Here is a 17,505-nt window from a genome sequence, read left to right on the forward strand (position 1 = left end):
CACATAACGAAATCAATCAATTCGGTCATCGATCCTTTCTCTATGATAGCACTTATCCAAATGTCATATTTCGAATTTGATACGCAACGTCCAGACAGAATCGTGACGAAGAAAATAAGTAGGTGCAGTGCAGTTATTGTAGAAGTTCCATATCGACATTTGTGATCGATGATTGGGCAGCTCTGTCAAGATCGCCTTTATTAAGAAATCTGTGTCACTTCGATTGAGATCACGAAGTATTGGAATAAATAACGAATAAGACAGGTCATAGATAGCGCATGTGATATGCGCAACAACAAAACCACAAACAATGGGTCACCCACTCAGTACACAATTAAGTTAATAATTGCGACCTATGTCGACACGCGCAGAAAATATTATTTGGGCCATATTAGGAGCATTTAACTACCGGTTATGTATTTAATCCCGCGACTGATTCACGACTCGATTGCGCTTATCGTAAGCGTCTCGCCTACACCTCACGTACAATTGTTACGTTTATGGATGTTGGGTATTTTAAAAAGCATCTTAAATCACATCTGTTACAATTGCGAAACTTCTGAAATTTGCAACAGCTTGAAAAGTTAAACATACCTGAATGGTCTGCTTTGCCCAATTTGTTTTCGCAATATGCCGTGTAGGAGCTCGGTAAACACTAGGTCGGCGGGAGAATGAGCGCGAACGTGAGCGCTTGCCCTAACGCGGTGGGACAATATAATCGTGCGTCGTTTGTAGGAAATATGAGCAAGTGTCTTGTTTGGGATGCCGCGCCAATTGCGCCGCCCGAAAGACACTGATTGAAGCTGAGTCACGCGTTTTCCTCTCAGCATCCGTCAAAATGCAGGAAGCACTTTGATTGTTATGCTGACGATCTTTGACTGTACAGGATCCATTTTGTAAGTGCGTGGGACAGTTCGGTTGAGTCTGGTTTGAAGTAATGAATATCTGTATCATCACTTATTTACAGGTCTGCCATGTAGTTCTAGTCATCACAAGTGTACTTTTTGACTGTGAGAATGGAGGCTCTACGAAAAGGCTGTCTGTATTTTCTACACTAGGATCTTTATCCTCATAACGGCTTGTTTGCAATTTTCACCAAAATTCGTNTAATTCGTGTCACTAATTATGTAAGTTGTAAAACATGCATGCATCAATTGACATCGTACAACAAACTTTACATTTGGAAGTACAGACAGTTTAACGTCAAATAATGATTAAACATCTCTAGCAGACAATGGACGGCGATAACGGCAGTTACGTGACTACCTAATGCAGGTCGTTGCCCTTGGTGGCAAATAGTGCGTATCCTGATGAGTCGGCAGGATGAAGGTCAGTACGCACGGGACGCCGGGAACGCGTGGGTAACGTCTCCGTCATGGATTTGGTGTAAGGGATAAGCTGTTGCCATTGATGAATTTACTGTTTATGGATTATAATAATTATGTCATTGAGACCATGAAAGAGACTTGAACTTTGATGGCTTTAAAGACTTAACTGATGTTGTTAGAAAGTAAAGATTGATATAGAGCTGTGTGTGAGAACTCACTGGCTCTATCAACGCTCAAAAAAAACTTCTGTAAGAAAAAATATATTGCATTTCCAAAATAAGTAGGGTGATTGCTATAGTAATTAGCCTATACATAGTTATTGGCATATTGGATTGTTAATAAGAAAGAGACAAAAATATTTACTACATTGGACTGCGTATTGCTCAGAAAAAATATTTGTCTCTTTTCCTCTCTTAATAACTTCCATTAGGCTTGTTTCTTTTCATTTTAGGCAAGTTGGCCAATAACTATGTATTGGCTAATTACTATAGCGATCACCCTATTTCAGTGGGCTATCTACAATTCTACATTCCTTGACAGTGCAACCCATGATACAAGCTTTGGAGCTGGGTTGCACCATCTTACTTTAACTTTAACAAACGTCAAAACTCCACACAAAAAACATCGATTATGGTTAGAGTTACGGTTAAAGTAAGGTGGTGCAAGAAGTCAGTGTAAAATATGCAAGAACAGAAAAGTTTTTTTTATACGCTTACACTAATTTAGCAACACTCTAGCTCTTTAGACTTGTCCTCCACAGACAGGTCACCGCCTCCGTCACATTCCCCGACGTTTCCTCTGCACTTCTCAAAACTTTTTTGTTTGTCTACGATGATTGATGTCTTTTTGATTGAATAATTACCGTGACCAACTCGCTCCTCATTCAAGTGGCAGTAACGAGGTTGGTGTGTAAGTTTGTTCCACGACCAAATGCGAATTACGTGCGTTTTCCTTATTGTTTTCATTGTTTTTCCGATTTCTAATTACTACGGTAAGCTTTTGTTTATATATGAAGTTGCATATTAGACAAACTGAATACATAATCTAGGTAGCTAGACATTAATTAAGGAAAATCTAATCTAAGTTCTAATACAGCTCCACATACATTCAAATTAGAATTCTAAGTAGTCTACTACTACAAGTGTTATGTAGCTTAAAATATGCAGATGGAGCTTTTAATAGATGCATTTCTTATCTCTATGGAATCGTGAATGTACTAGTATCGAGAATATTACATGATTTATGCTAAAAGTAAAATATTTTCGATAAAACACTTTATAATTACTTCAATGATAGATTAAAAATAAAATATTTGCAGAAGTTTATCTACGGTCTTTTTCGTATTCGTATTACATAATTATATTTTATTATGTAATATTTGTGAATTATATAGTAATTAACAGGATATCCTAAATTGATGTGCGACACAACAATAAATTAAGAAGTTATGCGAATTCTTCTATATTAAATGACAAATTTACATACAAATTTGTTTATTAACCGATACGCTAATCTGTCAACAGGTTTTGTGAGATTGAGTAATACAGAAACGCAAGTTTCCATATTAAATAGGAATAATGTCATTCATACGCGTGTAATTTCTGTGGATATTACTTACTCAATGCTTAAGGCAGTTCGCACACATAAGGCTAGGTGGGAAGAGAAGGCAATTACAAATTTTTCATTTTAACGCTAGCATTGTTCGCTGCAGGCTACAACCAGCCAGAGTATTATGTTGGGCTAATCATTGTTATTATTTATATTGATAGTGATGATGATTTTAGTAGAGTTCACAAAACTATTTGTACTTAGGTAAATCATTAATGAATTTTGGAGATATCCACTTTTACAATCAGTAATTTAATTTATAACTTATTGCGTTTTCTTAGAGTTTAAAATGTAAGGTATCTTAGGTTCTTATTTAGTTTCAGTGCGCACGCTGCATAATTTGATTCGTGTGCGATGTCCCTCAGTCGGCATACTTGGCATTTGCATTCTGGGGTCGACTACGCAAATCGATTTCTATATCGGCTCTACCCTTCTCGCTTTTCCACTCCAGCTACCTCGTAAACGAGAGAGATGGACTGAGTCGAATACATTTCAATTGTTTTTCGGAATAGAGCCTCAAGTAGCATTTCGACAGAAAAGTTCCCATGCGTTGCCGTCGTTATATAATATCAAGCAGACGACCACGTCTCGCGACGACATTTGACCTCCAGTGTACTTACAAACTATACTGATGTCCCTGGATAATGGTAGGCAAATAAATACTGTAATTAGCTAACGTATCTTTATTGTTATTATACATTACTTTTAAACCTTTCACTTGGAATTTAAACATGTACCTATTAAATATGAGGTTCATAAGAGAATGAATTGAAATAAAAAAAACTTAATAAGGCCTAATATGGCTATTAAAAGCACTTGTAAAGGAGAAACTGTGACGAATTTATAATTAACTTGATTCAAGCCTAGCTGTGTCCTACTGGGAATCGAAATTGTACCCGCATAATCTCGCAGCAGCCGAAATCGGCATTGTATAATAAACATTGCATAATATTCCGAAAAACAGATGTAAGTCATTAGCATTTACAAACGTAGAGTTTGTAAGTCTGTCATCAAATATTTAGTTTACTATAATATCATGGAGTAAGAACAGTTGCTTGCAGCATCGCTCGACCACCGTGCTTATGTAAGCCGCGATTTCCTGTCGATTTTATGTCTATTATTAGCAGTTCTAATGGAGAATGATATTCTCACATTCAGCGTAAGGTGGACAAAAACAATGGATTTATGGCGAACAGAGACGAAGGGTAAGAATGCGTGTGAACCCGCATTTGTCAATCGGTCGGCAATTTATTCTAGCAATTCTTATTTTTTAACTTTTTTAATGACAGTACCACGAAAAATTAGACACAGTACTTTCACAAAATTTTAGTTTATTGTTATTAGCTAGTTCATCTAGCTAATATAAGTTTTGGCATTTATTTCAGTTACTTATCCCTTAATCTCAAAAGTTGCTAATACCAACACATAAGAGTCATAAAGGTCTGAAACATCGTGAGAATCAGAATAAGCCGCCACTATCAGCTTTTCTATCTTTTTAATGGCAGATCTCTTAGTGATAAACTGTATTGCGAACCACTTTGAAGAACTCTATTGAGCGCTTATTTTTTATACTTTTTATCCCATTTTTTTGTTATGTTCATTTACCTAGCTAGGAATCATTGCTCTACGATTACGTTATCTAAATTTATCTGCTCTATATTAAATTACGAATGGTTTGGTTATACTAATTATGTTATGCAACTGAAATCATTAGCCGAGCACTCTTCAGTATACATCGCTACCTTCACTGCATTGGATAATATCCTGAAGCCAATGAGTTATTTCCGTCCAGCTTACTAAAACATCGTAACCGTAAATAATTTTATTACCGAAAACGCAGCATGTCTTCGGAATGGTCATTAAAATTTATTTTGTCATTCTGTAACGTGAAACGAAACTTCTACGCAGATGTATGTTCCCATGACCTTTCGTTAGTATCCGTACAAGCTAATCTTTTTATTTACTGCAGTATACCTTCCGTAATGTACTTCCACGAGGTATTTTAATTGAATGTGATTGTACATCCGTTTGTCATTCTAATGTTGTGTGGGCTATGACACAAAACAATACGTCATCGTTTTGTTTTTAAAATGAGCATAAGAATATGCTAAACACTTAAGGATTCTTTGCTCTGTTGTTGGTAAAATAAAATTGTACAATTATGCAGAGATTGAGTACCTACCTAGATATCTAACTAAGCTGGTACACAACAAAAAAAGACTGTAACTGTCAATATCTATGGAGAATAATAATGACGTGTGCTTGTTGAAGTTCACGTGCAATCAAAGCCACAAGAGCTCTATATATGTAAATAAGACAAAATTGGGTCAATATATTTAATGACATATGTGTGATCCAAGACTTTGGCAGATTCAAACATTTGCATTGACTTGAAAGTAAGTTATTTTTCGTCGTGCTGACCTTGTGCGGACATAATTGCAACGGAAACGAGTTAATTACCTAGCAGCCGAAATCTTGTTACCAAATTGGAAGGTATACAATCTACTAAAGCAAATACATAATAATGATTTGTCACTCAATAAGCACAAGTTGCTCAAGGTGGTCTTCAAGTGAAATAAATAAAAGTAAAAAGTTTCAGTTCAAACTGTGCTAGCTGTAGGCACGAGCCAGTGCAATAGGAAAAAATGGGAATGATTTGGTAAATTTATATTGAATAGTAAATTTCACGGATGAGCAAGCATAACGAAAAACGATACGTGATGGCATACAGGCCGCTGCCGTAACAAACTTGGCACGATTTGACATGACGTACAAATTGCTAAATCGTACTCCAGGACTTCCTCGTGAAGCCCAATACTCTTGAATCGCGTGCAAACGTCAGTGGAGATGCAATTTAACTTGCAATTAAATCTGCAAACAATTTAGGAAGTAACTATTGCATTTGCTCAAGTGGAACGCGTGGAGAAATATTAATTGCACCAATGTAGTTATTAATTCTGTAGTAATAAATTTATCTATTGAATTTATTAATTTAATTTTATGCAACTCCGATCTGTATGGCGGGCAAGGTATTGTATTTGTTCACGCAGACAGTATCTGGGGCGTAACAGCCAACGACAAAAGTGACATCTCGCATACAAGCCACCATCAACAATGGAGAAAGCATCTATTGCAATCAATTTCTTTGGAGTCTTCTGCGAGTGAGACGAATTCTGTAATAATGACTTATGAATAAATTACTTTATCATAATGGAAGATAAAAACAATCGTTTCAAGAGAGCACAACACACACAAAATTATAAATTCTAAGGCTAAATGGCACCACCTAACTTTAACTGTAAAAAAGTATTTGTTATCGTTATAATAACCGGTGCTTTTTGCATGGAGTTTGGCAGATTTTTGACGTTTGTTAAAGTTAAAGTAAGATGGTGCAACCCAGCTTAAGATTCATAAAGTTAATAGTAAGTAATTAGAAGTAAAATCTTATCAAATAATCACAGTTATCGATTCGACCATAGATATAGGAACTACTGTGAATTAACGTGCAATTAGCGCAATCAACACAAGGATCTACACATTAATTTATGATACGTGTATTGTGTGTGTTATCTTGTTAACTGTCTAATAACTTTATATTGTGGCTGTCGTTTTAAAGACGTACTACGGGATGTTAAGCTATTGTGTTATGTTTATTAACTACTATGTTTCTATTAACGGTGGTCTAAAAATTAACAAGTAAAACGTTATCTGTAGTATAGAGAACTTTAAGTCCTGCAAAAGACTCTTAGGCTAAGTTGCACCACCTAACTTTGACGATAACCGATGTTGTTTGTATGGAGTTTGACAGATTTTTGACGTTCGACAAAGTTAAAGTAAGATGGTGCTACCCAGCCTTAATTATTCAGTGTCAATCGATCCTAAATATTTATGCATAATTACCGAGTGGGTATCAACAATATAGGGCGTAATTTTACCTTCATAAACGTATGATAGCAAATGACACGGTTTATTTCCTTTGTATTGGATACCGGGTTCGAGTCTCAGTCGCTACCAACTGTTTAAAATTTAAGAAGGTACAACAATCGTATGAACCTGTAAAACCATTTCATTTAATAATCCTGGTCCATATAGGACCTTAGTTACAATTATTAATCACCATCATCATAATATCAGCCATAGGACGTTCAGTGCTGAACATAGGCCTCCCCCAATGCTTTCCACATCCCCAATTAATGTCGGACTTATTTTATTTTTGTGCCAAAAACATTATCACGTTTAAAGAAACACTCTGTATTATTTAAATGAGCAGATTGATAACTTTTAAAGCTTTTAGGAAATGAGTACTAAAAGTTATGTATCAATTAGATAAGTCATGATGAGTATTTTGGTGATTCACCAGAGAGATCCTCCACGCGGTAGGCGGCTGTGGGTATGTGCATCTACTCGTACTGCAAATCATTGTTATTGTAAGCCAAGGGCAACAATTATGTTTTCCATGACTTATTCTAATCTTCAAGGTGTTTATTCATCATATAGAAAGATCAATTCAAAGATTGGCAAAGTTTTGTTTGTTAATTTAAAAGGGTTTTGTAATTGAGCAATTCGTTTTTTACGTTAGTGCACTTTAGGGACACGTTTATTGTATTTGGCATAAACATGTTTATATGAAAGTGTACCAAATGTTCTCAGCCCAGCATTACTTAGTCAACCAGACAGTCTGTGCTATGTTACTGATTTTCTGAGAAATATAAAGGTACAAGACCATTATCGCATAAGGTACAGGCTACGTTACGTATACAACATAGGTATTCATAAACAAACATAATTTACTTTTACAAAAAGCTTATATCGATTGTAGATAGCTTAGTCATAAACAAGCCTTGGGCCAGTATAGTAACATCGCACTGCCCATATTTTTTGTACCTTGCAACACTATGTTTCTGGCATTTCATACGAACAACATGCGTGCGTGCGTGCCATGCAATAACAAATAGCGGCTCGTTATTACAACCATATAAGCATTTCGCGACTAATTTACAAACCGGGGGCACCTAATTAAATATCAATTACCTTAATACATGTTGTAACATTACAGAGACACCGGCTGTTCTACGTGAATACAATTTTTGATACAGTTTACGTAATGGAACCGTTTCATGAAAACGGGCGAGTAAAAGCGGGGTGTGTGACTGTGACTGCGCAACGCTGCGCGGGCGCATCGCACCGTGACCGTCCCGTAGGGTTGCGTTTGTCGCTCAGCAACGCAGGTAGATGGTTAATAGGATGAAGAAAACTATTTTAGCAATTCGTAACATCGTCATGTTTAGTCTGGGTTAAATTGTTTTTCAGTGAATTCCCGGTACGAAGATTGCAAATTTTGAGATATCTGCTAGTTGAGGTAGTGTGTTGCCACTTACCTTAGAATTAATTGCAATATAGTTAAAAAATACTGATATTAATTACACTTAATCTACTGTTGACGGTCTTTGCATGAGAATATTTCCAAAAGATTTAATGATTGGTCAATCATCGTCTTCATAAGATTATAAAAACTTTATTCAAGACTTAGTTCAAATGTTGATTATGAACCTTGACTGTTGCATACTAAACGAAAGAGCGGCGCATCTTTATAATCTCCATCAGGCGAGTTAATACGTGTTCCGACTATTTTACATAGATGTAGTTAGTTACAAGCAGGTAATGTTACTCGTAAATGTAGATCAAAGAGCTCTTCTCCAAGTAGTAGTTTACATAACTCATGCAATAAATCTAAGCCTAACTCGATAAATGGTGCTACTTATGCAAGCCAACTAAACTTTTACTTTCTTCGTAACGCCCGGTATGAACTAAAAAATGATACTTTTCTGTATCTACTGAGCTATTAGGTTTTTGTTGCATTATCTTGTTTGTAAAATGTCTGTTTACAAGTTTGAAACCCGTTTTTAAATTTTGTAATATTGATATTAGATTTTTTATGTCTGTTTACTTTCGATTAAAAAACCGAAAACTCAGTGAAGCGATTGATTTACTACTAGCTGGATGGCGTTCGTTATTTTTAATTTGATAGAAATAAGAACCTAGTTCTAGCTTGGTAGCTATTTAATAAGGATACTAATTAATTCTAAGTGTAGTAGGTAGGTAGGCATAAAGTGTTTTTGCACAACTACATTTATTTTGAAACAGATACAACTTTTTGCTCCACTGCATTTTACATCTAATTGAATTATACAGGCTGTTGATTTGATGAGTTTTTAAAGCGAAACTTTGAAAGCTCGCTAATGTTCTACGCGTGTTGCTTTCATACGATCAGCTTTTTATTTTTAAAGTTGACACACATGATGATACGTGACCGTCATTTTTAAGAGTCGCATTTAACAGGCTTTCATAAAAGTCATGGCGAAGAAAACACTTTCCAGTGTTTGCAAAATCTCCCATTAATCCTCAAGGTTATAGCGTCTATACTTATAATTAATTATGCGACATCTTTATGCCACTTCTTTGTTATTATTTAATTTGAAGAATAAGAAGAGGGCAATAAAACCATCAACCTGTACGTAACTTGTATGTATACTATGCTGTATCTACTATTTTTTCACTATAAACATTATTGGAGCGGAATCGACAGTCGCCTATCGAAAACTTGATATGCGTAGATTGACATTGGCCCTGATATTTGAACCAGGTGTGATACCATTCACAACACATTAGCTGAACCTTCGATATACAGATAAAACAAAATTGTTGAACAATAGAGATTAATTACCTATCTGACCCAAGGATTAAAGGTAGTCGTTCGATTCAATAACAATTTAGTGGTTGCTACTAAGTGACGTAATTTATTATTAGTTGGTGTAATATTTTATAGAACAAGACAATTACTTGTGGTTGATCTATTTACCTACCCTCCAAGGGCATTACACAATTACACATTCGTTATATTAACCTACTTAATGAGTCGGCAGTTAAACAGGTATAGGTATCGGTAAGTCGTTGTTAAGATTTGTATTAGAATGACACTCAATGCTCGATCCAAACTTAACTATAGATTCAAGCCTCTTGTTGAAGTTCGCAATCATACTTACTTGAATCTTTTTTTAATGTGCACATTGAAAATTAAGTGGCGTCTCGTAGAACGACCTAAATCTATGAAATTTATTCGTTTCGGTCTGAAACTCTATCAATAACGGATTCGATTTATTGGATTTCACTGAAGGAATATAGAGCCCGACATTTACCTATTTCTATATTAGGTGCTACAGATCACGACATAAAGATATTTGGGCTCGTTTTCAGTCTTAAATTATACATATAAGGTAGGCCGATTCGTTTATTATTTTTATTTAATTATATTATTATTAGTTTGTAAATACATTTAAATTATTATGATAGAGTAAACTTATTTCTATTTAGTGATCTCTTAAATGTAGACCAAAGAACGCCCCGCAAATTCCCCGCACTGTAAACGTGCCTAAACCTCTTGGTAACACGGATGATCGTAATTTCTCGTGAGGCAACCGTTGAGTTTACTGTTTTTTAGAACAAATGAAGACCACAGAGTAAAGAGATTTCTTGCAGCCGACAATATTGTCAGGTTTTATTACAAATTAAAACCGAAGTAAATATGCTCCTTATATTCCCCGCTCAGCAAACGTGCCTAAAACCTTAAAACCTCTTGGTAACAAGGATGATTGTAATTTCTAGTGAGGCAACTGTTCGCGTTTATTGTTTTTTTTTTTACAAAGTAGACCGAAGAGTAAAGATCTTATTAATAAATGAAAACCGAAGTACGCCCCGCATATTCCCCGCACTGTAAACGTGCCTAAACCTCTTGGTAACACGGATGATCGTAATTTCTAGTGAGGCAACCGTTCGCGTTCCGCGATGCTTCGCCCTTGACATTTCGTTACACTTCTCCAGCTCGCCGCATCACTGGAACCTTTGCTCATTCGCATTTACATTATTAATTATCTGCCTTACCTCTCTATTCGGTATAGTTCACGAAGTAACGATCCTTTTGTTAGTTAGACAAGCTAATACAAAATTTTAACTCGAGATCAAATTAGGTATGAACGGTTCTATTAAAAGTAATGAAGACTTACGAGTTCAGAAATACCGAATTTAGAGTAAAATTATGCACAGAGGACATAATAAACATAAACATTTGACTTCAAAGTGGTAATAACTACTTACGTGATATTTTGCAACAAAAAATCAAATTCTGATACCATTCGCGTTTGTACCCATAAAAAGGTTTCCAAAGTCAAATTAATATATTTCAAACGTTTAGGGTCCGGTTGAACCGAACAATGCAAAGATTTGTTATTAAAAAGTGCTATATCACTGCATAAGCTGGCGATGTGTGTCTGATAACGCCGGTAGCGTGTTCCGGTAGCCGCGCGCCCAAGGCTGCGCCCACGCAGCGCGTGTCAATCAACGCCTTCTAAAGGTTCGGCCAAACCGACAACCAACAAGTCTTCCAGTGACTTGGCCCAATTCTAGCTTGGTCCACGGGCCAAGTCACTGGATTGAATTTTTAAATACACATTTTTTCTTCCAGTAACTGGGCCCACATTCAATGTTTTTTTATTAATAAACTAAACACTACTATCATCTACTCTAGATCAGCCTGCGTGCATGATGGCGATCAATGCGTTTAAGTCTGGTCGCCGGCTGCACGCGTTGGTTTGGCTAAACCTTAACAAGTGCTCTCTGCGGTTTCAGAATAAAACTTTTTTAATTTTTATCGGCCAGTTTCAAACACGATTCGAATCTAAGTGCTTGTTAAATGTTGGGGCCACTTAAGGATTATGAAATAGATTAAATACTTAGCTAATTTAGAGATCATCTTTTTTCGTTATCATTATTACCTGATTACCTAAACGAAGTAATTGCTGTGTTTATTTCAAAATATTTATGTGCATTGATGACGCTAGATCTACTTTGAATTAAATCAATTTATGAACTGAACAACATTTTGAACTGACGCTTTTCGATAACGAGAATGACTTTATGATTTGATTGAACAGGTATTACTGAAAAAAAAAACTGATCTGATTAACATTTAGGTACCAGATTGAGATCGAGGGCAAACGTAGAGTCAGTTCAAAACAAACAAAAAATGCCAATGTGGTTTCCTATGTACCTACATACAGAGAATACAGAGAAATCTTATCTCGATAGTATCTCTCATGACATCAATTAATAATGTAAGGTATAAATTCAATTTCTACCTTCAGATTATGATAGAGAAAGCTTACCAAAGTGGGTAAGTAAACCTAGCGGGTGTCAGCACTTGACATATCGGGGGACCCAGACAGAGTGAACGGATGACCGAGTTAGATCAAAATTGAATGGATAAGCTTAAGCATCTTTCATTTTTTCAGCCGGCAGATTGCCGTAATAAAACCAGGAAAACGTGGGAAGTGTGTCAGATTCTAGCCACAGAATTAATAAGACTAGACAAAAGTATTGTAAATCAGTATAATGATGGTTTGTTTCTATGAGCAAAAGCATTAATTTTCATAAAATTAACTTTTACCTTCTCCTATCATGTGTTGTAACATGGGTCATAATATTACTATAGCCAAGTATTCTCTTTCGTTATGAGAGTTCATAAGAACAAGATAGTTCATCTTCGACGAAATCGAATTTAAAAGCTGTAGTAAATAGACGTCGTGCTTTTGTGTTAATAATACATAAATAGCAAGTATCTATTAAACAAAAGGTTGTGATAAGTTATGACTGGTATCTGAATAAAATGGTACTTATCGAAGTCAAAACCATTATAAATTGATATAAATCGTTCAAGTATTTCTGGATTGCCATTTAAAGGTACAACGTTTTAATAATATACTTGATTAAATCCCATTTTATTTATATTATGGTTGTTGTAGTGTAGTAGTTGAGTTCATTATTTTATATTGCTTTTAGATAAAACCACGTAACTGACTGTTATGTGACCTCAAATAAACACCTAGTGTAATCTCAATCCAAGAAAGTAATAAAATAGAAATTGCCAGCTATTAACATTGCAGAGCAAGGCTATTAAATTGTCGATGTATGCTTTTACGATAACGTCAAAACATAAACGCAATAAACACTATTGTTTATATAAATTCATAATATGAATAAGTGTAGACTATAAACGCGAATACTACTTGGCAAAACAAACCGTAGAGATTCAATAACACTAGCCATAATTCACAGCTTTATGAAGAAAGTCGGGACGTTTGGTACCTTAGTCATTTGTCCACTGGGCACTCGGACCAGAACATTCCTTCATTATTTACAACAGAATAATGTAAGTACCATTACATTGTTTTGTAAGTGGGTCAAAACAATATGATTTGAAGTTTCTGCATGTCATTAACGATTCGTAAATCGCATCACGATGATTGATGCCGATGAGTGCGGATCGCTTGCAGCCAGCGCAATACTTGCAATACTGAGAATTAACATTTGCACGGTCACCCGGCTGATAAGTTCAAAAGGAGATCAATAAACGTTTCGAAATAGATTGCTTCAATATTCAATCAGCCTTTGTAAGGTCTGTATGAATCTTCATCTCCACCTCGCAATATCCACTGAATAAATCCGATAATATAATCGTTAATAACCTTAATTATGACATCATTAACCATACGAAAGATTTATGATATCGTAGTAATAACAAACGTGCTATTAAAGTTAATGTTTATAACGTGTATGTATTATAAAAGCATTGTTGTTTCAATAATGGGGTCATAGTGGTCAATTGAATATTTAATAGTAAACTTTAAGTATAGACATACTAGTGTGTGATTTTGAATCTATTAATAAATCTTACTTCTCTTCACACATACTAATTTAAACTAATTATTTCAAGTTCGCTGTGGTTAACCATTTATGTATGTTTATCTAAAAAACAATTATGCATGCTAGTTCTGAAAAGAACTCTTGTTTATTCATACAAATTGTGACATTTGAAATCCATGTAGGAACAAAAAATATGACCTATTTGACACTGTAAATACCAATTATTGCCTAAGTTAGCCTTTAATGCAATGCCTTTCCTGGTTCAGATATACCAGTTCTACCGAGCTTATTTTGTCAATACACTTTTTATGAGGTGAGCGACAATGTGAACACATTAGAGCCACAACACACATGTTACTTTAAGCATCGGCGATCGGCGATTTAGCTGCTTTTTAGAAGCTGAATGTAGAGACCAGACATTCCACCTGCACACTTAAAAACGCCAACGGCGGCGACTGAGTCGCTTTTCGGAAGCTCGACGCAGTGACAACAGTCGCTAAAACGCGCTATTCCAATACCGCGTCCGAACGCTTGAAGCCGAAAAATCGCGATGCTATCGATACAGTCGCAAAATCGCTGTTCGCACATACTAAAAGTAGCAAATCTGCTATGGCCCTTAGATGGCAATTTTAATAAACAAGAAGGCTTTCAGAGAATCTTGCGGATGTTCAAATAACAGCACACCAAGACATGCCAGCGACTGGGATGTCAGATGCGAGGTATTGGGACGTGTAATCTATCTAACGTGGAAACATCTGAGCACCGGTGACTGGTGACTTTGCCGAAACCAATCGTTTGACACTTTACATTGAGGTGCTATGAATAAATATGATACCTCGCCTCGGCGCCTTTTAAATATTGGAAGGCGTTGTTGTATAAAACTCTTTGACGTGAAGATTTCTTAGGTTCGTTGAGGCTGATGCCTTGGTTTAGATTATCGGTCAGTTTAAAAAAAGCTTTCCTATACAACGCAGACAGGTTCAAAAAGTATTTAAATAACATAACACAGATAAGGGCAATAACCAATCCAATGCATTTACCTAGTTGAGATAGATCTACTTATGTACCTACGTTTAGAGCACAGTTTGGAGTAAGAATACGACCTAAGCTTTAATCATTCCCCGTGCCTAGTCCTAATTAAGTGCAGACAGACGGATGGTCGCATTACCGTCCATTAACAAGGCACGGACGCCTTATCAGAGGACATTAGTAACAGATGCTAATTTTAGAACGGCGCGGCTCGTTGACCTATCAAACGGCGTGCTCTGCTCCTATGAAATACCCGATTAAAGTTCAATTACGTGTGGGTCACGAATGCCCACGTTTGCTTTTTAGGAATCCGCATACCTATAGACGCTATTGTGTAAAATATAGTTTGTAGTTAGTAGAAGTTCCGGCAGGGTAGAATGAGGCAACCTCAACTCTTCCCATGGATGTCGCGGGAGCACCGTGGCACAATGCGAAAATTACCTAGGTCTCCCCAACTTTTTGTTTGTAGTTAATTAGAGAGGTTCATGCTCTTGCAGAAAAGGCTATAAAATAAATGATCTGATGATAGTAATGACAATTTTTTCTTTTTTTTTTTCATTTTATTTTCCCAAGATATTTCTTCAAGGTCATAAAATCATTGCGTTAATTTTCACGCTCCGAGATCTGTCACTGTCTTTTGGGCTACGATTTCAGCATTACTTTTAGATATAAATCAGCAAACTGCAAAAAGGAAGTCAAGGTTTAAGTATATGTACGTGATTGTATTCACCCTTTTGGGAAACAATTACATGCTCACTTCAAGAAATTAGTTTAATTTATTAACTAAAAAAATCAACGAAGTTGGTTTTTATTGTATTTTATGACCGTAATTAATTGCTGAACGTGGTTCAGTACCTACATTATCTCAGTATAGTAAAATAAGCAGACTTCTCTTGTATGTCAAGTTAATATTTAGATAACATCGTATCTAGGATCTAGTACAGTAGGTCTTACGGTGCTTAGAAATAAATATAATATGCCGATTACACACATACATATTACAAGTATCTAATTATGTTACCTATTTTACCCATAACTTTGATTTTCTGTATAATAAAACAATAAACGAGAGTTGAAAATTGTATCAGCGACTATTTGATAACAGGTCGAATAAAAACGTGACAACAGGTAAGTTGCAGGTCGCCAGCGAACTCTCACAGATGTAATATCAATTTGTCCGCCGCCCTTGACATGGTAGCTTAGAGTTTCACTACGGAATGAGGACAGCTCTTTTTGTTCATAACCAGAGACAGTATGACTTACTAGGGAAATCCTAGTCGCGTAATGTTCTTCATAATTATCACATTTTTACAGCCTTGCGACATGAGTGATTTGTGCGAATTCTCGTACGGTTCAGTTTCTTTTCAACTTTTCTATTTGCTTGTTTGGTATTCATGTCAAATGATTAATAGAGTCATTATAGTGGATATGTTATAGTGATAAAAACGTCTTCAATAAATGTTAGGTTAAAGAATGTGAAATATCCAAAATANCAAAAAAAAATATAAAAAACTCCAAGTTCCTTTATAAGCTCCAAGTTCCATAAAAAAAAGAAATAACAATTCACTTCATTCGTAAAAATTTTGTAGATCCGAGTTTCTTTTGGAATATTTTTCCTATTCGTCATCGAATGATATTAATGTCAAATTAAAAAAGTGTTACCAAAATCCTTACAAAAGCAATATAAAATAATACCAGTAGTGTGACCAGATTCGATCTATGATACGATCTACGGATCAACATGATTTTAATGCTAATTTAAGCGATTAAGAAATGATGAAACTTATTTAATACGGTGCTATTAAATAAGAAAGATTCACAAAGATTTCGGACGCAGGTTGGCCGTAGTAAGGACAATCTGGCCAGGTGGGGATTCTTGGATGGCTTGAGCACGGAGTGCAGGTGCGGTTTTGTTCCCCAATCAATGAAGCACCTGATGTCATGCCCTGAGTGCCCAAGCAACTGCACTCAGGAGGATTTGATAAGTGCTACTGACAACGCCACTCTTGTGGCGGAGTTTTGGGCTGACACTGTGTAGGTTTGTTGTCGACACGAAAAGAAGAAGAAGATGGTGAAAATTTAAGTCTTTTTAAGAATGCATTTATCATTCCAATTTTGTTTCGGATATCGATTATAACTGCATTAAGATATTTATAATGCTTTAATTTATGTAAATTAATCCATAATTAACAATTAAAAAGATATTTTTGGTATAAAGACAAATAAAATGGTAGTATCCTTGTATAAAGAATTTAAATCCTTAGTTTTATCACCAAAAGTGATTAAAAAACTTAAAGTAGCAGTATGAAATATTATGACGTGTCCCAATTGGCTTTGATTAACAATCAAGGCTGGTAATTATTATGCAAATGAACGAATTAAAGTATTATCCACATATTGAAAAACGTTTAAAAAATTCAGTTACTAGGTTAAGTACTTAAGTATAAATAGAAATATGCGGCTTGCAACATACCCATTGTCATGGTCACGAAGCGAACAATTACAAAATGCTAATTCCTTCCTTATGCCAGGTAATGGATATTTTGTTTGGGGTTCTTTCAGCAACCTAGCTGTTAGAAAATATGTTTTTTTAAGAACATATCACCAGGTCATTTACGCCCGTATTCACAAACGACACTTTTTTAAGTGAAGCAGCAAATCGAACGCACAGCGTGGTTGGTTCATGTGTCACCCTTTGCGTCCACGCGCACTGTCAGTCCCTTAGAGAATCTAACCAAGTCAGACCTCATAATGTTTGTGAACACGGGCGTTAGTCTCCATTGCA

General features: G+C 35.7%; 1 protein-coding gene across 1 annotated transcript in view; it reads right to left on the reverse strand.

The window, feature by feature from the left end:
* LOC114361783 (mucin-5AC) overlaps positions 1-17,505 on the reverse strand; it is a 65,135-nt gene that overhangs the window by 17,477 nt on the left and 30,153 nt on the right. The gene's annotated exons all lie outside the window — the stretch shown is intronic.

Source organism: Ostrinia furnacalis, unplaced genomic scaffold (genome assembly GCF_004193835.3).
Source record: "Ostrinia furnacalis isolate ACB-3 unplaced genomic scaffold, ASM419383v2 OfSCF0375, whole genome shotgun sequence".
NCBI lineage: Eukaryota > Metazoa > Arthropoda > Insecta > Lepidoptera > Crambidae > Ostrinia > Ostrinia furnacalis.